The sequence below is a fragment of the Hirundo rustica genome, chromosome 2 (assembly GCF_015227805.2).
Source record: "Hirundo rustica isolate bHirRus1 chromosome 2, bHirRus1.pri.v3, whole genome shotgun sequence".
In the NCBI taxonomy this organism is placed as follows: domain Eukaryota; kingdom Metazoa; phylum Chordata; class Aves; order Passeriformes; family Hirundinidae; genus Hirundo; species Hirundo rustica.
The window spans coordinates 58,458,822-58,483,212 of NC_053451.1; the positions used below are offsets into that span (position 1 = coordinate 58,458,822).

The following is a 24,391-nucleotide window of genomic DNA, read 5'->3' on the forward strand; positions in this document are numbered from 1 at the left end:
TAATGGAAGCAATCAGGTTTGGTTTATGTGCATCTCATCTCACCTCAAATTAACTCATCAAATTAACTTGATAATTAACTTAAAACCTCAATTGACTCTGTAACCAATGGTGGTGAGCATCTCCAGAGTCATAGTCACAATTCACAATTCACAATTCACAATTCACAATTCACAATTCACAATTCACAATTCACAGAGCTGGCTGAATAATCCTCTGGAGGTAACTCTTTTTCTAGTGACATTCAGGTAGCATGGATTAATAAGATATAGGAGCTGAAATCCCTGCATATGCGAGTTTCTTGAAATTTTTAAAGTCCCAGGCATCAATTTAATTGTCCAAATTTTCAGGACTGTCTAAGCTTAATGGCATCTAAATTTGCTAGTTAGCTGTGTACTTAGCTTGAACTTTTGGGACCTATGCATGTTCATACTTGGGAGTTGAGCACTAATTTCCCACTCAAACTGTTCTTCAAGCCCTGTTGAGACACCTAAGCACTACCCATATTACAGAAGTAACTTGCTAGAGAAATCTGTAATGTTAGATAAGTTGACCATCAATTTTTGCCTGACTGCTGAGCAGTTAGACCATTCATCATGGAAGTAAGAAAGGGAAAACAGGCTCTCCTTAAGCCATCATACCTGTTGCAGAAAGGTCTGTAACCACCCTGGAAGCAGCTTTTGAAATAGAGTCCCTGCACTGTCAGTAAAGCAAGAATCATAGAAAATTAGCTGGAAGGAGGGAGTCTTGCTCTGATCTGTTCTTATGTCAAGGAGAAACAAAGAGATAGGCAGATCAGACTAGTTACTATTTTGTATGGGCTCCTTATATTCATAGTAAACATGTCTGACAACTTTCATAAGCTGAACTGCTTAAAATAAAAGATTTGTGGGAAAAAAACTTGCTGCAATCAAGGGATCTTTCTCTGCAGGTGTTCAGACATTGCATTCCTTTTTTCTGTTGTGTTCAAGGAGAAAATAATTTTAAAGAATCCTATTTTACCTCTGCAATCTTTTCTGTCTATGGCCCTTGCTGGTTGAAAGATCTGTGAAAGAAATTACAGATTAATCCAGATTGGAATTTAGGACTTTCAGTTTGGTGCCTAAAGCAGAGCAGGATGGATCTGGGCCAATATACTCACTAGTGCAGAAGATCTTTCCAAAATGTTGGTGTTGGCTGATAAACACTTTCCTAGGATACTGCAAAAAGCTGTTCCTTGATTAATAAACAATCATCTAACTTTCTAGATCAGAAGTATGACTTTTTAAATTACAACATAGAATATTCGAAAAAGATAAGATGCTTCTATCTATCTTGGGTAATAAAGATTCATAATAATTCTTCAAAAGTTAGAACATTTTAATTATCATATTATTCATGTTAAGGAATGTTAGCAGAAATGTAGATTGTTAAGGAATGTTAGCAGCAATGTTATGTCATTACTTATATTACTGAAAATAAATATTCTGTAGTTCATGTTGCTGTTTGTACCATGAAATACATGAATAAGTTAAAAAATCTGATTTGCCATTAAGTTTATTTCAAAATAAACTTTGAAAAATATTTTAAAGAAATATCTCCATAAAAGCTAAAACTACAGAAGTCAAAATGAATATTTTGGACACATCTTTGTGAGTATTGGATTATGGAATTAATTTCACCAAAGGGAAATGTTTATATATTATATAGGGTGACAGGTTCAGATGAGAATACCTCCAGTAGAGGTATCTAGGACGTGGTTCAGCTGCCTAAACATAGTCTAGTGCCATATGATGTCCTGTAAGGTACCGATGGGTTGACCCTGGATGCATGCCAGGTACCCACTAAAATTGCTCTGTCATTTTCCTTGTCAGATGGACATGGGAGAGAAAATATAGCAAAAGGTTTGTGGGTCCAAGTAAGAGTGGGGAGATGTCACTCACCAATCACTGTCATGAGCAAAAGAGACTCCATTTGAGGGATTCATTTACTACCAATCAAATCAGAGTACAATTACCAGAAAATAAAAGCCAAGCTCAAAACATCAGGGCTAAATTCACTCAAGATTTCTCTACTTCCTTCCTGAAAGCAGCACAGGGGGATGGGGAAAGGGTGCTTTTTTTCACTTTATCACGCGTTGTCTCTGCTGCTCCTTCCTCCTCAGGAAGAAGACTCCTTACACTGTTCCTCTGCTCCAGTGTGGGGTCTCTCCCATGGCAGACTGTCCTCCATGAACATCTTCAATCTAAGTCCTTCGTGTAGGTGTCAGTTATAAATTAACTGCTCCATTGTGGGTCTCTTCCATGGGGTGCTGCCCCCCAGGAAGAGACTGGTGCAGTGTGGTCCCCTATGGGTTCCTGTATCCTGCCAGGAAACTTGCTCCAGCCTGGGATCCTCTTGCCACAGGGACATGGGTCTGTCAGAAGCCTGCTTCAGCACAGGCTTCGCACAAGGTCACAGTCTCCTTTGGGCATCCACCTGCTCTTGTCTGGATCTCTGCCCCTCAAGGGCCATCATAGGCTGCAGCAGCACAGCTGCTTCACCATCATCTTCACCAGGAGCTGCAGGGGAAGCTCTGGTGCTGGAGCATTTCTTCCCTCTTCTTCTGCACTGACCTGGGTGTCTGAAGGGCTGTTCCTCTCATATGTTGCTGCTCCTCTGGCTGCAATTGCTGCTGTTCAGATTTTTCTTCTCCTTTGTAGCTCTGATACCCCAAAGGCAGTGCCGTGATCACTGATGGGCTTGGGCTGGGCCAGTGGAGTGTCCTTCTGGGACACGCCCGGCACTGGGGAAGCTTCTGGCTGCTTTTCACAGAAGCCATCCCTGTACCCCCATTGCAAAAACCTTGCCACACAAATCCAATGCAACAGCAAAGAAATGGCATATCCAACAACAGGAATTACAGAAGACTGTGATGACAGCTGCACAGGCCCAGACTCTATGCCACTTATGTTGAGGCTGCTAAAGTGAACCCCCAAAGAAAAATGAAAAGAATGGTGCCAAATACATCTTTCTGTGTCTAAAAATAATTTTAAAAAATGTTTTTAAGACACAAAACTGCAAGGGTAGGAATCCAGATTTTAGAGGCATCTGTCATGTCTGACTTCTTACAGTACAGATGAATACAGGAAAGATGCTCACTGTAAGAGATGGAAATCAAGCTTCTGCTGTGCCATTAATGTAATTGCACCAGATGGAAGACTTTAGAACATGTTTTGCATTAAATAACCATTCTTTAAAGTGGTGATAAATAGAAATTAGAATGGGGTTGGAGAAGAGCTGCTAAGATGACCAAAGAGACAAAGTACTCATCACCTGTAAGAGAACATTTAAAACTTCTTCAGCTCAGATGAATGATTCAAACAGGAGTAAGCAGCAGGGAAAAAAAAGAGAAGAGCTACTTAACCTAAGAAATAATTTTGGCCTTAGTACAGGTGTATGTAAATTGGCTAAGAATAACTGAGCTCTAAGCTAGATGAGTGTTTTTGATCAGAGTAATAATTTTTCAGAACATCATTGCAGGTTGTTGCCAAGTCGACTGGTGACATCAAAACTCTCTCCCGTCTGTGTCCAGAGGTTTAAAAACAGAAGATGATGAATTTATGAATCAGATCATCTGCTGTGATCAGCTGTGGTAGGAGGCAGTAAAATCCCTCAGCTGCCCTCTCGCTGCTAAGAAAGAGGGTCAGCATGGCCTGGCTCATGGAAAGTTCAGTCTTTTCCAAGTAGACTCTCTACATGGCATGGCACTCAGTTTTGGCCACATCTGTAGCCCATGTGATGTCCTTAAGAAAAAGTAGCTATGTTGTGTGAATTACTTTGGGATTTTTTTCAATTCAAAGGCACTGAAATGATGTGAAGACCGCTGTCATCCAGCAGAGTGCTGTTTTATTATAGCATGAAATAGGTACTTGCTGCTCAGGTTTCACTGTACCACACATTGTACCTGAGAGTGCAAAGCCTGCTGAGCTGTTTTAGTTATAGCTGTTTTTGTTTAGTTTTGCTTAATTTACAGACCACATTTCAAAGCTCAGTACCTCAGGTGCCAACAGGTCAGTGAGAGAAAACTGGGAACCTCCACATTTTTGCTGATGACTGTTCATAAAGGACCTCATATGCTATGGGGACTGTGTCACCTCCAGGGGAACAGAGATGGAGGAAACCAAGTCTAGTACAATATCATCCATGCTGTCTCCCAGGACTTGACCCTGGTGTGATGTTCCAGTTCTTCCTTTGTCTTGGGAAGAATCTTTGAGGAGCTGAGCAGATGAGAAGGCTAGTGGAGAAGCACTGTCAGTGGTTATGCGTGAGTGCTTGATCGTGTTCCATAGCTGTCTTCTGTACAGCATGCAGTGTTTGTGTCATCTCCTGGGTGAGATGCCTTGTCCTCAACAGAGGTGTGCTTGAAACATTCAGAACAAAGTTTAAAAGATACACATAATCAGGTAAGCATGGTAAGTGTAAGGTGTACAGAAAGTATTGTTAAACATAAAATATTTTAAGTAGAAAAATTAATCTTCTTAGACTTAATGTTATTGGCCTTGTTTAACCACTACCAACCTTGCTGATAACTAACAATTAGTCTAAGGAATTTTATGGATGTTTTAGTGAGATTAAGAATACTCATTATGAAGCGTACTAACTTCTCAATCATAGGTGTTGATTTTTAGTGGATTTCAGCGCTGTTTTTTACAACAGAAATGGCTATGAAGTCTACTTTGAGGGTAAACTGATTTTACTGCTTACATGTGGCAGGGGAGAAGCATTTTGCTCATTTTACTCAGACTATTTATTGTTGTAGGCACGATGCATATTAAAAACCCACTAGTAGCTTAAATAGGAATCTGGGAGTTCTGTGGGCTGGCCCTTCCTCTCATGATCACCTCTGTTCACACAGCTGGCATATAACTCACCATAGATAACAACATGGGACAGTGCTAAACTCCCATAACTGGGTTTCCCTCTTGCCTTTCTCTTCCAGTATATTTATTTTAACAAATATTAATTATATTCATATATAAGCTGTATCCATACATGTATCATATATAGATATGTAATTCAAAAATAATCAGAGAACTAACAGAATTAATTATACTTGTACTACATGTAGGCATGAAGGTCAGAAGAGATTAGAAGAATGACTTCAATTTTGACAAGAGAGAAAAGGGTTGTGTGCAGTATTGTGCATCAAAAACTAGATGCAAACCCAATAGCTGATTAATTTTTAATATGTGTGTCAGGGCCAGAGATGGACGTGACCCAGTCTATGTCACCTTTTTTTCTGAAAGAATATCTTCAACTTTTTTAAGGGAGAGAAAGGCTGAGAAGAAGAGGAACGGAAAGAAGAAAAAAAATGGTTTTTGTGGGACTAGAACTGATGAATGAAAGTGAAAAACATAAGAAATTTACATTTTGGTGATAACAGTACCAAATTATTCCAATAACGAGTACAAAATTATTGCATTAATAACAATGGCTCACAGACCTGCATGAATGGCTGCAGTGATTTGTTTGGTTGCCTGGATTGCATATGCTGCCACATACAGACTCAACATACTGAGGTGTCTTAAAACTGTTGGTAATGTTGATGATATAAAATAAAATTTGCCTTAAAACTCAGATATTTGTCAAAAGGTTTGCCAGAGTTCATGAGCCTCTTGAATGAACTTGAACAGAGTTATGGCTTTGCAATTACATGATGAAAAATTTGTGATGCAATATGAAACACAGTAAAACTCCCTTCTTTCAGAGGCAATTTTCAGCCAGGCAGCACCTAATACCTCCTGCATGTTAGTGAGACAAGCATATCACAGTCCTTTTGCCTTTGAGAATCTCTTCTTCAAAAAAACCCAAATGTTGCAATATAGAGTTTCTTTGCATCTCATCTTTGAATGGCAGATTGTAATTAGTGTTTAGAGCATGTGAAATGTGACTTGGGGAATCTGCTGTGTTTGGATTACAAATTCTGATTAATTTTATAAAAAACTGTTTCATTTGGTGCCACCATATGTGATGAGTCACCTAGAGCTGGCAAGATTCCTGACACATATTGCCTGTCCTGTCTGAAAGATATCACAAATTTTCCACAGCAAGGTTGCTAGCATTAGGAAATGAGAAATGATAAAGCAATGCTCATGCTAGGGAAAAGAGTTGGAAAAATCTGATTTGACAATACTGTTGGAGGGAATGTGAATAGATATATACTTTGAAACTCTACACAAGAACAAGGACCAAAGGGGTAAATGCAGTCTTTAAAGGATAAAGGCAAAAAAAATCACTGGATTTTTACTGCCCCACTTCAGACTCAATGCACAGAGACTTCCAGCTACCTGGAAAGGGATGTCCTACAACACATAGGCTGCAGATCATCACTCTATGATTTATTCAAGGGAAAAACCAACCTGAATGGTATCAATGATTTACACTAAAATAAAATATGAGAGGTGGTTTTTGTTTTGTCTGTTTGGGTTTGTTTCTTTTTTGCCAGCAGTTACATCCAAAACTTTTTTCAGTGCTTCACTCTTGGACACGCATCTGATCACACAGAGTCAAAGTCAGATTCAATACAATGGGAAGCTGACTAGGCTGGGGAATGGATGTAAATGAATCAGTACTCCAGAGAAGTTATATGGTGAAAGATTCAGGAAGTTACACTTTTGAACTTGAAAGCATATTTATGTAAATCTGAAATTTACTCAGGATTTTTCAGGATTCCGATGTATGGAATAAGGTGGTAAGATATTTACTGCTGTGTCTGGAAGTACAAATGTACACACATATTTCCTAAACTGTCTGTGATTTGAAGTGATCAGTTTTACTGAATTTGACAAATTTTGTGTGGTATATGTTCAAATGCCTATGTGCTGGAAAATATGATCTGCCCTATACATCTACAGAGGACATATCCACACCTCTTGAGTGTGAATATAGATGAAGAATTACATTGTCATGATTTAAAATACAAAAGAACAGCTGAGTAATAAAGACTTACTTTCAAAGCAGATTTTCTTTCAGGGGAGGAACCCAAACATTCTCTTAAAATAGAATAAATGTTACAATATATAGTTTCTTTGCATCTCAGTTTTAAATGGCAGATTTTAATTAGTGTTTAGAGCATGTGAAATGACTTGGGGAATCTGCTGTGTAGAGACTGTGAATTCTGATCAGTTTTATAAAAAATTTATGGTAGAGGCATTTTGTGTGTTTTTAAAGTAACAAGAAGTCCTCTCATTATTTTGTTACAAGAATAGGTTTTTTTCTGGTCATGCCTTTTTCTTTCATTTACATTAGCAAAATATTTCCTCAATCCAGGACTTGGATTGCTTCATCTGACTGTGTAGTCTTTAAAGTAATCTCAAGTAGATTCTCTCTGTCTTTGAAATATTTTTCGTTTTCTTATCTCAACATTAAACACCTTTGCTACACTCAGTCCACCGAGGTTACTAACAGCCCTTCCCAGAAACCAGAATATTTATGTTTATTTCCATATTCTCTTCTTCATGTGAAGCCAAATAATACTTGCTTGGCACACCATGACTCTCTTTAAAAAGAAGCAAACCTTATTTAAAGTTTTCAGTGTAGATTTTCCCCAAAGTGACAGATGGGAAATGTGGGGACATGGTTTTGAAAACTCCATAGGGAAGACAAAAGTAATGAAGACTGAGGCTTAAAGAAACTTGGAGTCTCTTGAGCAAACCTATGAAAGACTACTTTATCCTCAAAATGGAGTGACAGGAACAAAGAAAGGACAAAGAAACGCCACGTGTGCTTCTTTAATGCATCCTTATGGAAAACGTTATTAGGACACGAGGAATACATATTAAATTAAAATGATTGTCTTTTGACTGGTATGGTCTGATTCTGGCTACTGGATCAGTTTCAATCTCAAATGAGAATCATATTTCTAAACTTGATTTTCAGTATTGGCTCCCAGGAAGTCGACACTGATGGGAGCAAGACAAATGATGTAAAACACCATTTAAAGAAATGCTAGGTTGTGTAATTTTTAATTTTTTCCTTTTAGCCTGGTTGCACTCTTCATGAAAAATTATCATGATTTTTCAGGAAATCATAGTAGAACTTTGGCAGAATCTGGGACTTTCAGGCATTTCTTAGCACCTCAAAAATCAGTTCCTATAAGTGATCGCTGGACCTGCACTATCTTGAAGTGGATGTGACAGCTCACACACTGTCCTCCTGAGGAAAAGGTTCTGAACAAAAATAGATGTTAAGTGGTGCAAGGAGGGTCTTGATTTGTATCCCATAATGAGTAGAAGAGTTAGAATCATAGAATATCTTAGGCTGGAAAAGACTCTTATGACCATTGAATCCAGCTGTTAACCTAGCGCTGCCATGTCCAGTACTAAATCATGTTCCTGAACACTGCAAATTGAATTTGAAAGGAAGTGCCACTACATGATATATTCTGAAATTTTACGGTTGGGCTGCACTCTGTACAAGATTTGAAACAAAGTATTTTAAAATTCTCTGAAGGAAATTTACTTTGAAGTTTTATTAGGTGGCTAGAAACAGTTTGTTTCAAGAATACTGAGGTATTTAATTCTGAGGCTGACAATTTTTGCACTACAAAATGTAGTAATACATAAATAAAATATTCAAATTATGATAGATTTTTTAAAAAAATAAAATACTTTGATCTGTATACACTGTCAAAGGGAATTCAACCCTCTGGAGAATTTCCTTCCTTTTTAATTTCCAAAAATGAAATTTTGGGAAAACTGGCCTGATTTTACAAGGGTTTTGAAGGTACTGCATATTGTGATAGAAAAGGACTCATTGGGAATGTCCCTGAGAAGCTCTGATAATGAGTTTATCCATGAAACATTTGCTGAACAGGTAATGTCTACTGAATTGGATTACTGTGTTTCCTTTACAACACACTGATCTTTAGATTCATTATTTCATTTGTTTACTTTCCTGTTTTATGGTTAAAGTAAAACTAATCAAGGAATAAAAAACCAGGACAGAACACTATATTGACATGCAGCTTACATATTCTTATTTGGAGGCCTGCAAGCTTTTCAAAGCTGTGGCAATAGAAAATTAACTGTTCTGTTGAGAGATGCTGGGAATTGCTCTCAATCCTACCAGGGAAAAGTTTTATCTTTTGAAACATGGACTGACTTTAATTTTTATTCACTATTCACTGATTAAGTCAGTTAGTAGAAGGAGAAAAAAAAAATACCTGCCAAGAAATTATCTGTTAGACCAGTCGGTTCATCAAAAAAAAATAACTAAATAGATAAATAAATAAATAAAAGTTACCCATTCTGTCTCTGTAATATATCACAAAGGGGAGAAGAGATTATAAAGAGGAAAAATAAAGTGATTACTTTGATTCATTATAAGCTGTACTTCAAGTCATTCTAACAATATAAAAGCCACAAGAGTCCATTCACACAGGTATATTCTGAGTATTTCAAATTTATGTTTTTAGGAAATGTATGGCTTTGCTGTATAACTTTTTTATCTTTTTCATTGCCTTGACTATGTAGAGCACTGAACTGGTAAGGGGAGAGCATCAAAAATAATTGAAGTAGTGAACCTTACTCTGTCACAAATGTCCTTGTGATAACACCATAGGATACCACCAGTTCCTAAGAGGGAATTTTCATCGCTGCTCAACAATGATTTTTTTTTTTTTTTGGGTCTTACCTCTCACCCTACCATCCCCTCAAACTGCTCAGTGCTGTTTGTGCTGCTCCCACTGCAGGCAGATAATTGCAAGCTGCCTGTGGCGGGGGCACAGAACAAGTATAGCCTCCGTCCCTAAGACCTCTCGATCAGATGAGGAACACAAGGACAAAATTCCACCTTACTATTAGCAGCAGGTTTGGCTCACATGTACCTTAATCACTCTCCAGTGTCTTCTGCCAGGACAAGGAGAATTTTGAAGAAGGTCTTCCAGTAGATCATGGTTTTGATATTTCTGTGTTCCCGTGTAATCTGCAGAGCATCCGTATCCTGGCAATGGTGTGCAAAAAGGCTTGCTGAGATTAAGTGGTGTTCTACATAAGAAAGATATCGTAACTGAAATTATGCAAAGCTGCAATAAGAAGGGAAGGAATAATCCAGTATCTATGTACAAGACTGCACTTTGCTGGGGACACAGGGGATTTCTGCAAAAGAAAGGAACCTGTCTTTATACTAAGGGAGGAGAAATGATGGAATTGAGTGTCTAGAGAAGGTTTGGAGTCCCCAGTTTTTTGGGTGTTAAAAAACCCCAACAAAATATGAATAATACCTGTTGGAAAAAACAGATATAGTATGGTAATTGAATCAAAGAGGGGAGAGAAGATCTCTCAGGTTCACTTCAAGCCCATCCCCCATAATTCTGGGATTACCATTTTATGAGCTTGTGAAGGCCAGAGGGAAGTCAGTTCTTCCATCTGAATTACAGCTCCTCACACTGACTGGACCTCCTGATGCTCTCTGGATCCATTTGAAGGAAATACGCACTGCAGATGTGAAGTTGCTTCCCAGTTTGGTTTCCTCTTTATAACCCAAGTTTGTTCAAGTTTGGATGTATTGGAGGTTTTCCAAACTGGATACATGCATGGAATGTAGCACTTGGCCCTGTGCCTTTCTTGTGCTCTGTATGTTGTCCTTCTAGCCCTAGGAGACACTCCCTACATTGCCTTTGCTGGTGCAGGCACACTGGTGTGAATGATCTGACAGCCAGAGTGACCTGGGGAGGCCAGACTTTTATTTCCAGAGAGCCTCAGGAATAACCGATGGCTAAGCATGTGAAACACGTCGAGTTCAATAATCGCCAGGCTGCTGCTGAGCTCTGTAAAAACACTGCTTCTTGCTGAAAGACAGATTGCCTTTGACTGGCATGGCTCATGGAAGAGCAGAGCCATTGCTCCCTCTGGGGACATCCGAATTTCATTCCTCTGAATGGGGCTTTCGCAATACAAAGGGATAAGGGGTATTGAATAAGGCCACCATGGGGTTACTTGCATTCCTGCTGCAGCCCATTTTCTTAATCTGATCCTTGCCTCCCGAATGTGATGGTATAGTAGCATTGCCATTTTCTGGACTGTTTTAATGAAAGCAGTAGCTGGAACAGCTAGCCAGGTCTTATCTGTATGGACCTTTAGCAGCAACTTTAGCAATTTGAAATTATATGAGTCTTCTGAGACATATGTTAAATATTTTCCTTTGGGATCCTTCAGAGCTGTATTATGCCTGTAAATTTTGCTAGGGACAGGGTAGAATAGCTTGTCTTCCTGTGTGATATTCTAGTCTGCATGTTGGATATCCATATGGCATAAATATTGTTGCTCCATTGACTTCACAATAATTTCCTACTGAGACAGCTGCATCTCCTGGCTGTGTACAGCAAAAATTAAGACTTGAATGAGAAATATACAAGGGAAATTCAGCTTCTGTCAGAAGCAGTATCAATGGGCCAGGGAAAACAACTTTCAAGTTTGGAGTATAAGGGGATATTTATCCTCCCAAACCAGATACTTTTGACAGAAAAATTACTACAGTTAACAAATTCAGTGCTTTGCTGGATTTCAACCTCTTATTTCTGGAATCATCTTACTGAGCTGAAAATATTCTGTCAGCAAAGACTAGGGGCTGGGACTTTATTTCACCCACTTATCTCTGGCTGAAAACCTGCCATTTATTCTCCGTGCACATACTATCCTACTCTTCTCCCTTCTTCTTCCAAGTAGAATATTAGGTGCTCTGAGGAGGTCCAAAGTGATCTTAGTTTAGTTCTAATAATGAGACTAGTTAGGAATAGGAGCTTTTCCTAATTAAGATTGAGTACTCCAAACTGTGCACTGTCTTTAGTTGTGGCAGAAGTTTGTGGTGCTCATGTTTCTCTGTGATACCTTTAACTATTTAGACTACTAGCATCTTACAGGTCACCTTTGTATTTCTTTAGCTTGGCAGTTTCAGAACAAGTTATTTGCTCAAGTTTATAATTCTCACAGCTGTTTTCCTGGGATTGAATCACATCATATATGAAAAATATCCTTTGCTTCCTTTTTTTTTTTTTTTTTTTTTTTTTCATTCTAGTGGCCTTGCTGAGTCTTTTTGACCTTCAAAACAGAGATTTTTGTTTGTTTGTTTGATTGGGTTTTTTTTTTTTGTTCTTTGTTCAAACAACAACCAAAAAGTCATTTTGGATCAACCCGAAAAGAAAATTTGTTTGGTTTCTTCTCTCCCAGCTCCTGAGAATCAAAACTAAAAAATCACTTTATGTTGAAGGGAATATCTTGGTTGACTCCAGAAAATGTTGGATAAATTTTTTGTCACTATAGTAGTGTAGAGGAAATTTGGGAGCAGGTATTGAATTGACAAGCGAAATTAATTAAAAAAATGAATGTATCATGCTATATTCTTCAGTTTACCACCTTTTTCTTGTCTCTTCAATCCTGGTGTTTCGGGAATACTTTGGGAAGTGCAAGCTGCAGGTTTAACTCCCTTCTCTCTCTGATTTTAAATATAAATTTTCTATCTCTCAAACATGCCTATTGGTGCATTTAAGTCTTGCTTGCTGAAGCTGCTCCACTTTTTGTAAATAATTGATTATTCATTTTGACAGACAGGGAAATAAATGTGAAAGCCTGGTTCTTTAGTTTGCAGGTTATGACATTTTAGCTTGGAGGTATGAAAGTCAGTCAAAGCCCTTGCTTCAGCAACGGTTTAACCACTTCTTCTGCCTACGGGGCTTTGGAAAGAGGCTTCACTCCTAGAAATATTGGAATGCCTGATGGTGTGAGTACTTTTTTGGCAATAAGGGAGACTTATCAAACTCTGATGCACACAGGGAATAGGAGAAATAGTAAACAACTTCCTGCCCTCCAGCCGCAAGTGCTTCATTGAGGGGCCGCACCAGTCCGCACTGTGTGGTTCTCACAGGGCTGACACAGTGTTTTGGTGAAGTTTATAAAATGTTATGCTGCTTTGTCTGATCAACAGTGCTTGTCTAAGCTGAGCTGGAGCCACAGATGGTTTCAGATGTTCCCAAATTCCTCTTTTGGTGTAAAGAGACACCAAAGCAATGTCTAGTGTTAATCCAGAGCTCCTAGATTTAACTTGATAATATTTTTTTAGGTACTAGTGGAGTGAAGGAGAGGCTATATAAGGAAATTATCAACTTGATGATGTTGTTTTCCGTATGTGAATTAAAAAAACCCATCCAATTTCAGTCTTGTAAGACTTGATGCAGTCATATTTTATAAATAGAAATAATAAATGTGATCACAAAATGCTTATAAGAACTTTGAAGATGTAAAGCTCTAAAAAACAAAGAAAAAACAGAAAGAAGTTCTAAGTTCATGTCAAAGGAAAAGTCTCCAAAATTGTGACAGTTTGACAGTCACTTTCCATTCTGGGCTCTCCTGTAAGTGATATCCCAGACTTCCTTTAAAACGCACACTGAGCAAATGATGAGTATGTATACCAGTGAATTTATTTAAAATATGAAAAAGTCTTTAAAGTTGACAGATAACAAGCTCCAGAAAAATTATTTTGCAATAAATAGTTCAATGCAAAATATTTTTAGGAGAACACATGTTCAACACCCTGAAGACTGAGAGAGGCTGTGTGGGTCACTGAGTCCACTCATTATCAGTCATATCAAGTAATGAAATTATACTATTGAAGCCTGGTCCAGAGAACAGGTGCACACACATCTTTATACCTGTCATCCAAAAATGCCTCCCAACAACCCTATATTAGCTAAAGGCCCAGATTATAACATTCCACAGTCCTTTTCCACTCTTTTGCTCTTGAGGGACGGCAGGACAGCTACATCTTGGCATTACTGCCCACACTTCAGAATAAGGGAGAAACAGCAGTGGCTCCTAACAATTTAACCTGAGGAAAAATAGCCCTTTGAAATTTCATGGTCAATTTATGCCTGAGAATAGGACTAGAGACCTAGAAAGCACTACAGTTACCTACCTGGACCTTGATATGACACCTTTTATAATAAATCTTCTATGTGAAATCCTACATTTGACCTAGTCATAGAGATTACCTTTAAAGAAAGTGCACAAAAATGAACATTTCTGGAAGACCTTTGGTGGTTTGATATCTAACATATGTTGATGTGGATTGTGCATTGGCAGTGACTCTCAAGGAAACATTTGTTCTCGGCTCAAATGTAGGCATCAGTACCTCAGGTGTACTCGAACCATTTTAATTAAACTTATTTTATGCCAGGATGCCCCCCTAAGATTTTTGCCTGACAACTGAGATATAATTCTTAAAATTTCTTTGAACTATAAGTGTCTTATCTTCATAAGTTTTCCCTCTTTTATTGTTACCTGTTCAGAGCACAGAAGGTTAGCAAGGCAATGGAAGGGTTTGCTTTACAGAACGTTGATTCTGAGAAACTCTAAGGTAGTGGAAAAACAAAAAACTGAAGATAAAAAGAAGAAAACAGAAAGGGAAATAAACATTCAGCTGTGTAAAATGTCCTATTATGTGACTTAAGATTATTGAGAAATAATAATAATCTTGAAGCACAAAATGTACCATTTTGCTTTATTGCTGTGAAGCTGCAAATTTATCTCCTTGAGTGTTTAAAAAGTCAATTCTTTAATGAACAAGAAACCCTGCTGGTGTTATATTCTCTTCCTTGTTTCTGTACTGTTACATGCCAAGTTATTTTATTAAACTGAGAATGTAATACAACACTATTTAAAATTTTGGAATCTTATTGTATTAAAGCTAATATTCAGAGGTTATTGGGAGAATGAGAAGGCAATTGTTTCAATTGCATTAAAGAAATGGTAATGTTAATTTCAACTTCTTTTTAAATTCTTGCCTTACCAGAACTCTGTGCCAATCAAGAAAAACTCATTAATCCAGTTAACAAGCATAACAACAGTTTTTCTTGTGGAATCAAGTAGGCAGAACTCAGCTACACATTGCCCATTAGCCCAATATCCTCTGCCGTTTCCTGTGAAGAGCTTATAACTCTGCTTGGTAGAGCATTTTCTTGAATTAATGTCATAATGACCTGCTCCTTTCCGTTTTGTAACAGTGAAGAAAATGGCCTTTGGATTATTTCACAGGGTGTCTCTGAATTCTGTGAGCAGAGACACTATTTCTTTAATGTGTCTTTCAAGATAAGAAACAACAACAAAACCCATCAAAGCAGAGAGCAAAGATGCAGAGCTGAGAGGAGAAGATATTTTTCTCCTCACAAATCAGCCACCCAGCTATTCTGGGTGTCAGGGTATGGCTGAGGATGGCGCATTTGTTGGAAAGGTGATATTTTTCATGCCCTACAGGTACACAGGAGATGGGCCTCCACCACTGTACAGATAAGATTCATCCGGTTCATCATTCAGGTAAGGAGTGTCACCTTAAAACCATAACTGAAAAATAAGGAGATTTGAAAGTACCTACTGGCTTTCAGTCAGGAATAGATTGCTTTAAGTAGAAGTCACCTCTTAACATTTATCCTATGTTCTCACTTCTGGCAAAATGTTATCCAGTTCCTCCAATTTAGGCAATAAATCTATAGAGATGCACTATTCATCATCTGCACAATTTCTTTCATTATGACAAGCAAGGACTTCTCAGACAAACAAAGTGTTCCCTAATACCACCATGATGTGGAAACACTTCCCATTTTAATTGGAGGTCAGAAAATATGGCTGCAGAATTTGATACTACTGATTTTCTCTTTCAATTATGTAATAGTTGCTCAAAACAGAGTGCAAGTAAATTGTTGGAGATACTGGCTCAGCATTTGACAGACTCACATATCCACGTTTCCTTTAGGGGGTCCTTCCCCCAAAGAGATTTGAATAATTGAGTTCTACTGGCTGGAAAACAGTACTTAAATTCACATATGGATGTATGCATGCCCAGAGTGCAACACTCACCTAAGTGAGAAAATTAAACAAAGTCACATGCTTTACCAAACCAATTATGATCTACCAATGCAGATCAGGTAGCAAGCACTGTATATCAAAGGCTCACAGGGAAATGTTCAGGTTCAATCCATGAAAAAAAAATATTTACCAAAATGATCAGATGATTTTGATTAACAAATAAACTGGAAAGTAGATTTGCTACTGGATATTCAGCAAGCAGAAAATGAGCTTACATTCAGCAGATGAATTATTCATTGTGAATTATTTGCTCAGTTCTAATAATTACAGCAGGGAAAAATTAATTAATGTTACAGCAAATACTTTAATTTTTATAATAAAAAGATTGATCATTGAAATGAATCTTAAAAAGAGATTTCTAAATGAAAGAGAGAACGAGACATGATCAAGAATAATATGAAGCTTCCACCTGAGTAAAATTTACACCTGTGAATAATTTTACACAGCTGTAATCCCTTATACACATAGTTCTAGTAAAGAGCTTGGACATTTAAATAGTCTCTTACTTTCCTTTGCATTATGAGAAGTGACTTTTTCATAACTATGGCTTATAGATGTATTTAGAAGATGGTAGTCTAGTTGTATTAAGTCCAGGTTTAGTTTTAATTATTTACTGGTAATTTTATTGTATTTTCTTTGTTTCTTGCAGCCACAGTCCCAGAAGCTTTATTAAATGGAGGTAGTCCCAGAAATGAAGCAACTACAGAATTAGTGTTGAAGTCACTGAACAGACAGTATGGAGATTATCAAGAGAATGGTGACAGGAAAATTTTGCTCTGGCATGAAAGGAACATTCTCATTCAATCTTAAAGGGAGAAAATGGAAAACAATGACAGTGAAAGCTGCTTCATGTCACCCACCTTCTTTACTGGTAAGTTTTTAAAACAAAACGTAGACTGTGCTAGAGGAAGGATTTTCAATGTAGGAACAGTTTATAATAGGATTTTATGTATTTTAATTATTATATCAATAGCTTTAGAGAAGGTTTATTCAGTTATAGAGATTAATTTATCAGCAAACATCTGTTTTGAGGCATTCCCAAGTTTCATTGAACCAAAAGCTGCTTTTCTATCAAAGTGAAAATTTTCACAGAAAAATGTGGCAATTAAATGTTTCATGTTTTCATGAAAATAAAAGTTGCTTGTTTTCATAAAATTTGGCATCAAAAGTTGTTAAACAACATATGTTTTAGAGGAAGAACTGCAATATTATTAAATCAGTTAAATTTTGCTTTGCTAACTTTTTAGTGAGTGCCGAAGCCCTTCCTGACCAAGTCTAATAGAATCTCCTGATAATTTCTGTAGGTTGTTTAAAACTTGAATATAAAATGCTTTCTGCTGCTGTAGGGCTGATTGAGAAGGATACATTTAATTCCTCTGCTGTGTTGTTTAACTAAGAGAAGTCCTATGCCATTATATGTTATTAAACTCATAATTTAAAACTGTGCTCCAAAAACACTTCGTGAAACATGGGTTCCCATCAGCATCCAGCTGTTTAGAGCTGAATATCTATTTTATGGCTATGACTCAACAGGGGTGGAAGACAAGAGCAGCACCTGTCAACACGTATATGCAGAAAGCTGTCCCAAAAATTCAAACATAGAGATAACAGTGGAATTAGAGATCCACTGTGCTGAGGAGCCTAGCAACACATAGCAATGGTGTTTCTGCTCCAAAGATTTTTCCACTATGATATAATCCAAAACCACAGCAACATCATGAAATGAAGAGGCTCTGCAATGGAAGGCAGAGATAATAAGACTTTATGGTCTTATTGCACAAAATACTTACATGCTTGGTTTCATAGGCTTATATTTAAAAAGTGAAAAATACATAAGGAACAAGGGACATTAAATATGTCAGGATCCCTACTGGCTACCTGCCTAAATGTTAGTCAAAGTGCTTGTTAATGCAGCCTGAATTCAAAGAGATGCAAAAAGCTGCTTGAAACCCGAGTTCAAACAAATGCAAGGCAAAAGGATTTTCTACAGACTCCCTTTTCTTTTTCCCAGGAAAACTCTGGCCCTTGGGTCTGGCCAGATTTAGAATATGAGAAAGCAATAATTTTTTTTATTATTATATTTTTTTAATGTATGTGTATTTTCTGGCTTCTGTCCCTCATCGAGCAATTAGCCTCATCTGTGTGCCCTGATATATTTTCCCATGGCAGATCTCCACAGCAATCTCTGCAGTAGGTCAGACATCTGCTGAAGTCACTTGCTTCTATGATTTCATTTAACCCTTTTCTTTGCTACATGAGAAAGATATACAGCAGAGCACCACGAGGGCTCAGAAGCTCTGGCATTAATTCCATCCAGAGAAATTCTTTGTAGAGCCTCAGATGTGATATTTTAATCCTCTGAGCCTCATTTACTAGATATGCCACATGGCAATTCCTGTTTTCAGTTTGAAGGTAGCATTTGGGATCAGCAGCTCTTTTAGCCCTCTGCCTTCCCCCCTCTGTCAGCCTCCTCTGTCAGCTGCATGTGCCCTGCTGGATCCCCTCTATGCTCCTCTGAAGCATGTTGAAACTACCTCTGCCTGTGTGCTACATTTCTCCTTTTCACATCTTTTCTCTCTTTTTCTTTTTTAAATGAAATTTTGCCTAGCCAGTGGCAGCTGTTGAATCTTTAATTGGCAGTGGAATACCTCTCGAATAACAAGGCTGTGTCACATAGAAAATATCAATGTTTCCATAATATTGTGTCTCGGCAACCAATATATTAGCTTGGGAGGCTTTGTGACATCAGGTGCTAAAAATCATCCCTTTAATTTTCCTTTAAAAATACAACTCAAGAAAGCAGATTTTTCAATTACAAAGCAACACATTTCATTAGTATTCTCATTACAGTTCATACTACTTATTTATGGAGTGCTCGCAAGTGTGATAATGCTATACGGCTCTGCAGACCTTAGGAGCAAGCTTTACATACGACAAGGCAAGCGAGACCTGAACAATAGGTGAATCAGTCAATTTCTTTTTGTATTAATTGGATCTGCAAGGAAAACTGAAGAAGGGAAAACATTCCCTCTTCTATTCCAGTATCTCTAAAACTTCCAACGACTTTAATGGCATTAGAATTGGGGCTTTAAAGACAGCCTCATTCGCTTTGAGAAGCAACGACAATAATTTCTCACTAAGACTCTGTAAAACCTCCTGCTTATTTTTCCTTTCTGTACCTTCTCTAGTAAGATTTCTGTGTCAGCTTCCCAAGCGTGCCTGGTGGGGAAAGCCTGATTTTCACTTTCAGTGGATTGCTGATGCCTAACTGACAATAATAAAAGCAGTTTGTGTCCCTGAACCCTCTCAGGAGCATTGCAGCCTGAATTGGGTGTTATGCATTGCAGCTCGGCCTTTTGAAAGCGTCCACGGGAGCAGAGCACAGAGCCTTGTCAATTAAAATGTGAGCTGTCTCTTTTCTAGTTCTGTGTTTTGTCTCCATTCCTTATTGCAGCACTTCTACCTGATGCAGGATATTTTAACACTTGCTTTCTGGCAGTCAGTTATATATTGAAGATTTTTTTGTCCTCTAGGAATGAGCTCTGTTGTTTTGATTGATTTTTCACTCTTTTTATTACCTGCAAAATACTAGATTCTGAAAGTAATAGCAACCATCGTTAAATAGTATAGGAAATAAAAGATACTTCAGTTGTCTTAAGGCTGTTTCAATCTCTTTTTCCCTTTCTGCAGAGGGACATAAGTTTGTCTATGGCTTAGCAAAAAAAAAAAAAAAAAAAAAAAAAGGCAAGCCTTTTTCAATGTAAAGGTTTTTTTGTCCTTTAAAGGCAAGCTTGAAAGGTGATATATTGTCTGAAGAGAATAAGAAAAAAAAAGTCAGACTCCTAGAGTCTACTTTATTCTGCCCACTACATTTATTCCTGCTGTTAGCAGAATTAAAATTTAGTACTAGAGAGAGGCATAAATAAAGACGTGTTCTTGGAAAATATATGCAAATGTGAGCACACCTTTCAAAACCTCATTTGGCAGTTCAAATACCTAAGTGCCTGAGCTAGAAGCTACTGTAAAATTGACTGCAAGGTGGAGAAACTGCATACAAAGTAAGCCAGAGGCAGAACAAGGCTTCAGTCCAGGTCCACAGAATACCAGTCCAGGGTACATTGCCGTATATTTGCCTTGGTTATGTTTGTGAGAGGGCATTTGTCTTTTCAGGATGGTTAAAATTTGCTGGATGGGGAGTTGAATCTGGATTTTAGGACATAGTCTCCCTCTTAGGAATTTTTCCCAGCTGTCCTTCCAACAGTGGTAAATAACCTTGCAGGATGAGCAATGGAAAAGTCAGATTGCTGCTGGGAGAGGAGAGAGGCAAAGGGCTAAAGCTGCTTCTGGGCAGTGGGTTGACAGCATAATTTTCCATGTCTGATCCCAGGGGAGGAGGCTAACTGAAGGTGGGCTGTAGAATTTGTGTTTGGAGTCCTCCAAAATCAATAACCCTAGTCTGTATTCTGCACCAGGATTTCCAAGGCAGGTAATTTAATATGGCTCTGAAATCCTCCTGTATAAGTACACCAGCTGCGGGGTTGAAATTGCTGTGAAAATTGCTTGAACTGTCAGTCCTTGACACACAGCCTTGTTGGGAGCACATTCTCTGGTGATCACTTTAAAGTGTACTGAGATAATTAGTGGCCAGAGGGCCGGGCACATCCTTGTCACACAGGGCTGGTCCTGGCATTCCACTCCACTCCTGGGTCCTGCTGCTGACTACTGGTAAGCAGAGATATGAGAGAGGAAATGGTGTGGTGGCTGATGTGCCCTGTTAAACAGGTGCTTGATCTCTTTTCTGGGCACCTTAGGATGTTAAAGGCCAGGGTAATTTAGAACAGTCTGTGGAGTGCTCAGACACAGGCCAAGGGAATGCCTTTCACAAAGCAACAGACCTTTCTGCACAACAGCCTCAACCTGTGCAATTTGATTGCACCTTAGGAACAAATCCTCTGAATGACAAGGGCGATGACCTGAACCTGGATTAAAATAGACTGAAAAGCTGGTTTTAATCCTCCCATTATTTCCTCTCAAAATGATTTCTACAGAGGGGCCAACCTGTGAAAAGTGTAGCTAGTTAGCATATATTTCATTCTTCCTTATGTGTTTATTTGCATTATTTTCCAGGCATGTGAATGAAAGATGTGAATAATGTGGTTTGAATGCTTCAGTGACTGGGTCTTTTAAATAAAACCAAGAGAGGATTGATCAGTGTCACAAAAGAGCCAAAGAATCCCTTAAACAGCAGCTCACATAACGGTGGATTGCATAATTCAAAGCTATCCTGAGGCATCTTTAAATGATGCATAGATTTTGTTTTCTTACTTTACATTTTTGAGAAGAGAAAGTTAGATGGAAGTTTGTCACTGGCCACAGCGGCACTGAGAGATGCAAAGTGTCTCCTTGAAGGAGAAGATGCCGCCCATGCCTGCCTGCTGTCTAAAGCAGGGAGGGTGGGGGAATCAGCACAGTTCAGCTCAGCCATAGCAGACGCTGCCTGAGCGACGCTTTCCCCCTGGTCAATTAAGATATGGGTTGGAAAAGTAACAGAGGGAGACAAGCCGGCTTTTAAAACCACTATCAGATATTGTTAGTGAGGATGGTGTGAGCATCCCCGGTTTGCAAACCCAGTTGCTGTCTGGTGCTGGAGGGCTGCTGGAGCCTCCCAGAACCCTCCAAATGCTGCTCCGTGCTGCCAAACCCGGAGTGCCAGGCATCAGATGGTGCGAGGCAGCGGGTACGGTGAAGAAATCCCAGATAATGATTTTATTTGTTCAGGACATTTAAGTTTTTTAAATTGGCAAATTAAGACGACATAATTAGTTAACAACACACTGCATTTGCTCAGCCCGTGCGTCTGAAGAGCTGGCATCATTAAAATAACACCTGTGGATTATGTCTAATTACCGAATTTTTTGAGACAGAGGTATACATTTTAATTTTCTGCCTTTTAAAACCGAAGTCAGAGTTTAACAAGTTGATATTTATGAGAGGAGATTTTAATTTGTAACGCGAGCAGCGGGTTGTTGTTTTTTTTTTCCCCCTCGTAGCCACAAGGTGGCACAGCCCGCCCGCAGTTCGCCCCGAGCCGCGCCGGGGCCGGGGATGGGGATCGGGATCGGGATCGGGATGGGGATGGGCGCCGGGATCAAGATGGGCATGGGCCGAGACCGGGGCTTGGCTCGGGACCGCTGCAGCCGGGGCGAAGAGTCGTGTAAAAACAAGCAGGAGAAATGGCCAGAGTGAAAAACGGTGATGGAGGCGAGAAGACCCCTTCAGGTACGGAGCTGGGCTACGCTCATCACTCCCACTCCCAAACCCCGGCAGAAACAGCTCGATGCAGAGACATAAAAGGCTCCTGTAAGTGGTGGTGCTAGGAGAAGGGACGCAGGGAGAAGCTGCCAGTGTGGTCTCTCACCGCCGTGCCCGTGTGTTACATCTGGTGTGCGTGTGTGACTGGGGATGCGGCGTTCAGTCACTGCCTGGCTCTCTGCCTGCAGCTCCCTTTGCAGCCTCGTTAGAGACATCGTAGGGTTTGACAAGTTTCTGGGTGAGAAAAGTGGGGCACCCCTCTCCCAATATGTCGTGCACGGCACGCACCTTCTTTGGCATACTGCAGATTGCAGCATAGTAGCACCAGTCGCACAGGGATTGATTCTGGAATGCCCCTTCTGTGACCGCGCTGGGGCAGGGACTCGCTTTGTTTATGTTCAAGGCAGTGGCAAGTGCGCTGGCAGTGCTTAAACAACACACGGCTTTTCATAGTGGAGCCTAATTTTAAATACACTTCAGTGATACACTGCCAATAGATTAGTATGGGGGATCCCACCAAATTATACCCTGTAGCTTGTGATAAAATACATTTTCCAAAGCAACAAGCATTTGAGGAGAGGAGAGCTTCGCAAATAAACTTGTTTGATTACTCATTTAAACAAAAATTGTCCTTTCAAAGCATAGAAAAGAGCTTGGCAAGTGAACTGGTGGGTAAAACCAGATTCCCTGATGTGTTAGGGGACTGCTGCCTGTGAGTGGGGTTATAGGTCCTCTGTGAAGCATGTCATGCGAGGAATCACCTTTGTCCTCAAATTCAGGGATTTTCTAGACACCACTGCATCTCTGTGCTGCCTTATTACAATACATTGGGTAGTTTGGAAGAAAGGATTGATCAAGGTAAAGCTCTGCTCTCCTGTAGCAGTTGTGGTACTCCTGGCTGGATCTTGTGCAGAACCACCATGAAGGTGTGGTCAGGCAGCAGCTCTGAGAGAGTTTCTGCATGGCAAATTGGAGTGGTGATTGAGGCACTGGTTGCCTTCCCCGAGGGCCTGGGCCTTACTGCCAGATTGAACAGCCAGTGTGTGTATATAGCTGTGCTTCCCAAAAGAAAATATAGGGTATAACACTCCCACTGCTTCTTAGTTCCATCAGTACAGCACTTCACCCTGTATTTTCTGATCCTGAAGGCTGTATTGCAGGTGGGTTAGGTCTTTCAGGTAGAGCAACAGGAACCTGAAATCAAATTTTTTCTTCTTCCTCAGAGACTTGGGGGAAAAGATGAGCTTGGAGCTTGTGTGCATGTACAGTGCAGCTGCTGACACAATTCCAAAATCCCTGCAGGTATCAAATATGCAGATGATTGGAGCCCAAGTGCCCGTGCCGGGCACATGTGCACCTACATCCTGCAAAAACCTCTCATTTCCAGGGTATGAGGTACCCTGAACTGAGTTCAATTCGCTGCTGATGCTGTGCTACCAGGCTGCTAAAGGTGATGAGATCCATGGGACAGCAAACATAATTAATTTAGTACAGCCCAGGGTTTAACAGACGCTCTTCAGGGGTTTGGTGGCGTGCCTTTTTTTTTTTTTTTTTTTTTTTTTTTTTTTTTTTTTTTTTTTAATGCAGTGACTGTTTCATATGGAGAATGTATTAAATTTTTTACATTCTATCATGGACACTTATGACAACACAGGGGGTGTTCAACAGGCATTCCCTGGTAGGAATAGCACAGGTATGTTCAGATGGAGAATGAATGACATCAGAAGCTGAAAACCACACCAAAACTTAATGTGGGAGCAAGAATATAGGCCAGAGCTGCTGGCAGAGAAAAGACCCCCTTTGTAAAATACCATTTCTAACCTATTGTACTTGGTTTGCACTCTTTCCCAAATGCTGAAATTGTAAACAGTAAGACCTACTTAATCAAAATGCGTGCAACCTGAATTTTAAACGACTTTTGGAATTTGCACAGGAAAATCAGTCACAGAAAGATTTTTAACAGGAAGACTGGGGGTAAAAAATGACTAAGCAGAAATAAAGCCAAATCTTGGACTATATCACAATCAATTATTTCAATGTAATTGAACTAAGAAAATATCCATTTCATCCTCTCATTTGAACATTGAAATTTTACTTGTAAGGATACCACTAAAAAGTAGTTGCATTTTACTGTGTATACCTCCAGCATTTTACTGTGTATACCAGCACAACTTAAAGCTTTGTAATTTAGGCACTCTTTCATTTT

General features: G+C 39.2%; 1 long non-coding RNA gene across 1 annotated transcript; it reads left to right on the plus strand.

The window, feature by feature from the left end:
* Window positions 1–16,403: 16,403 nt before the first annotated feature.
* Window positions 16,404–20,361, plus strand: LOC120749478 (uncharacterized). Its single transcript, XR_005699665.1, has 3 exons — window positions 16,404–16,443; window positions 16,523–16,744; window positions 20,261–20,361. It is a non-coding gene; the product is annotated as an uncharacterized LOC120749478 (long non-coding RNA).
* Window positions 20,362–24,391: the final 4,030 nt, after the last annotated feature.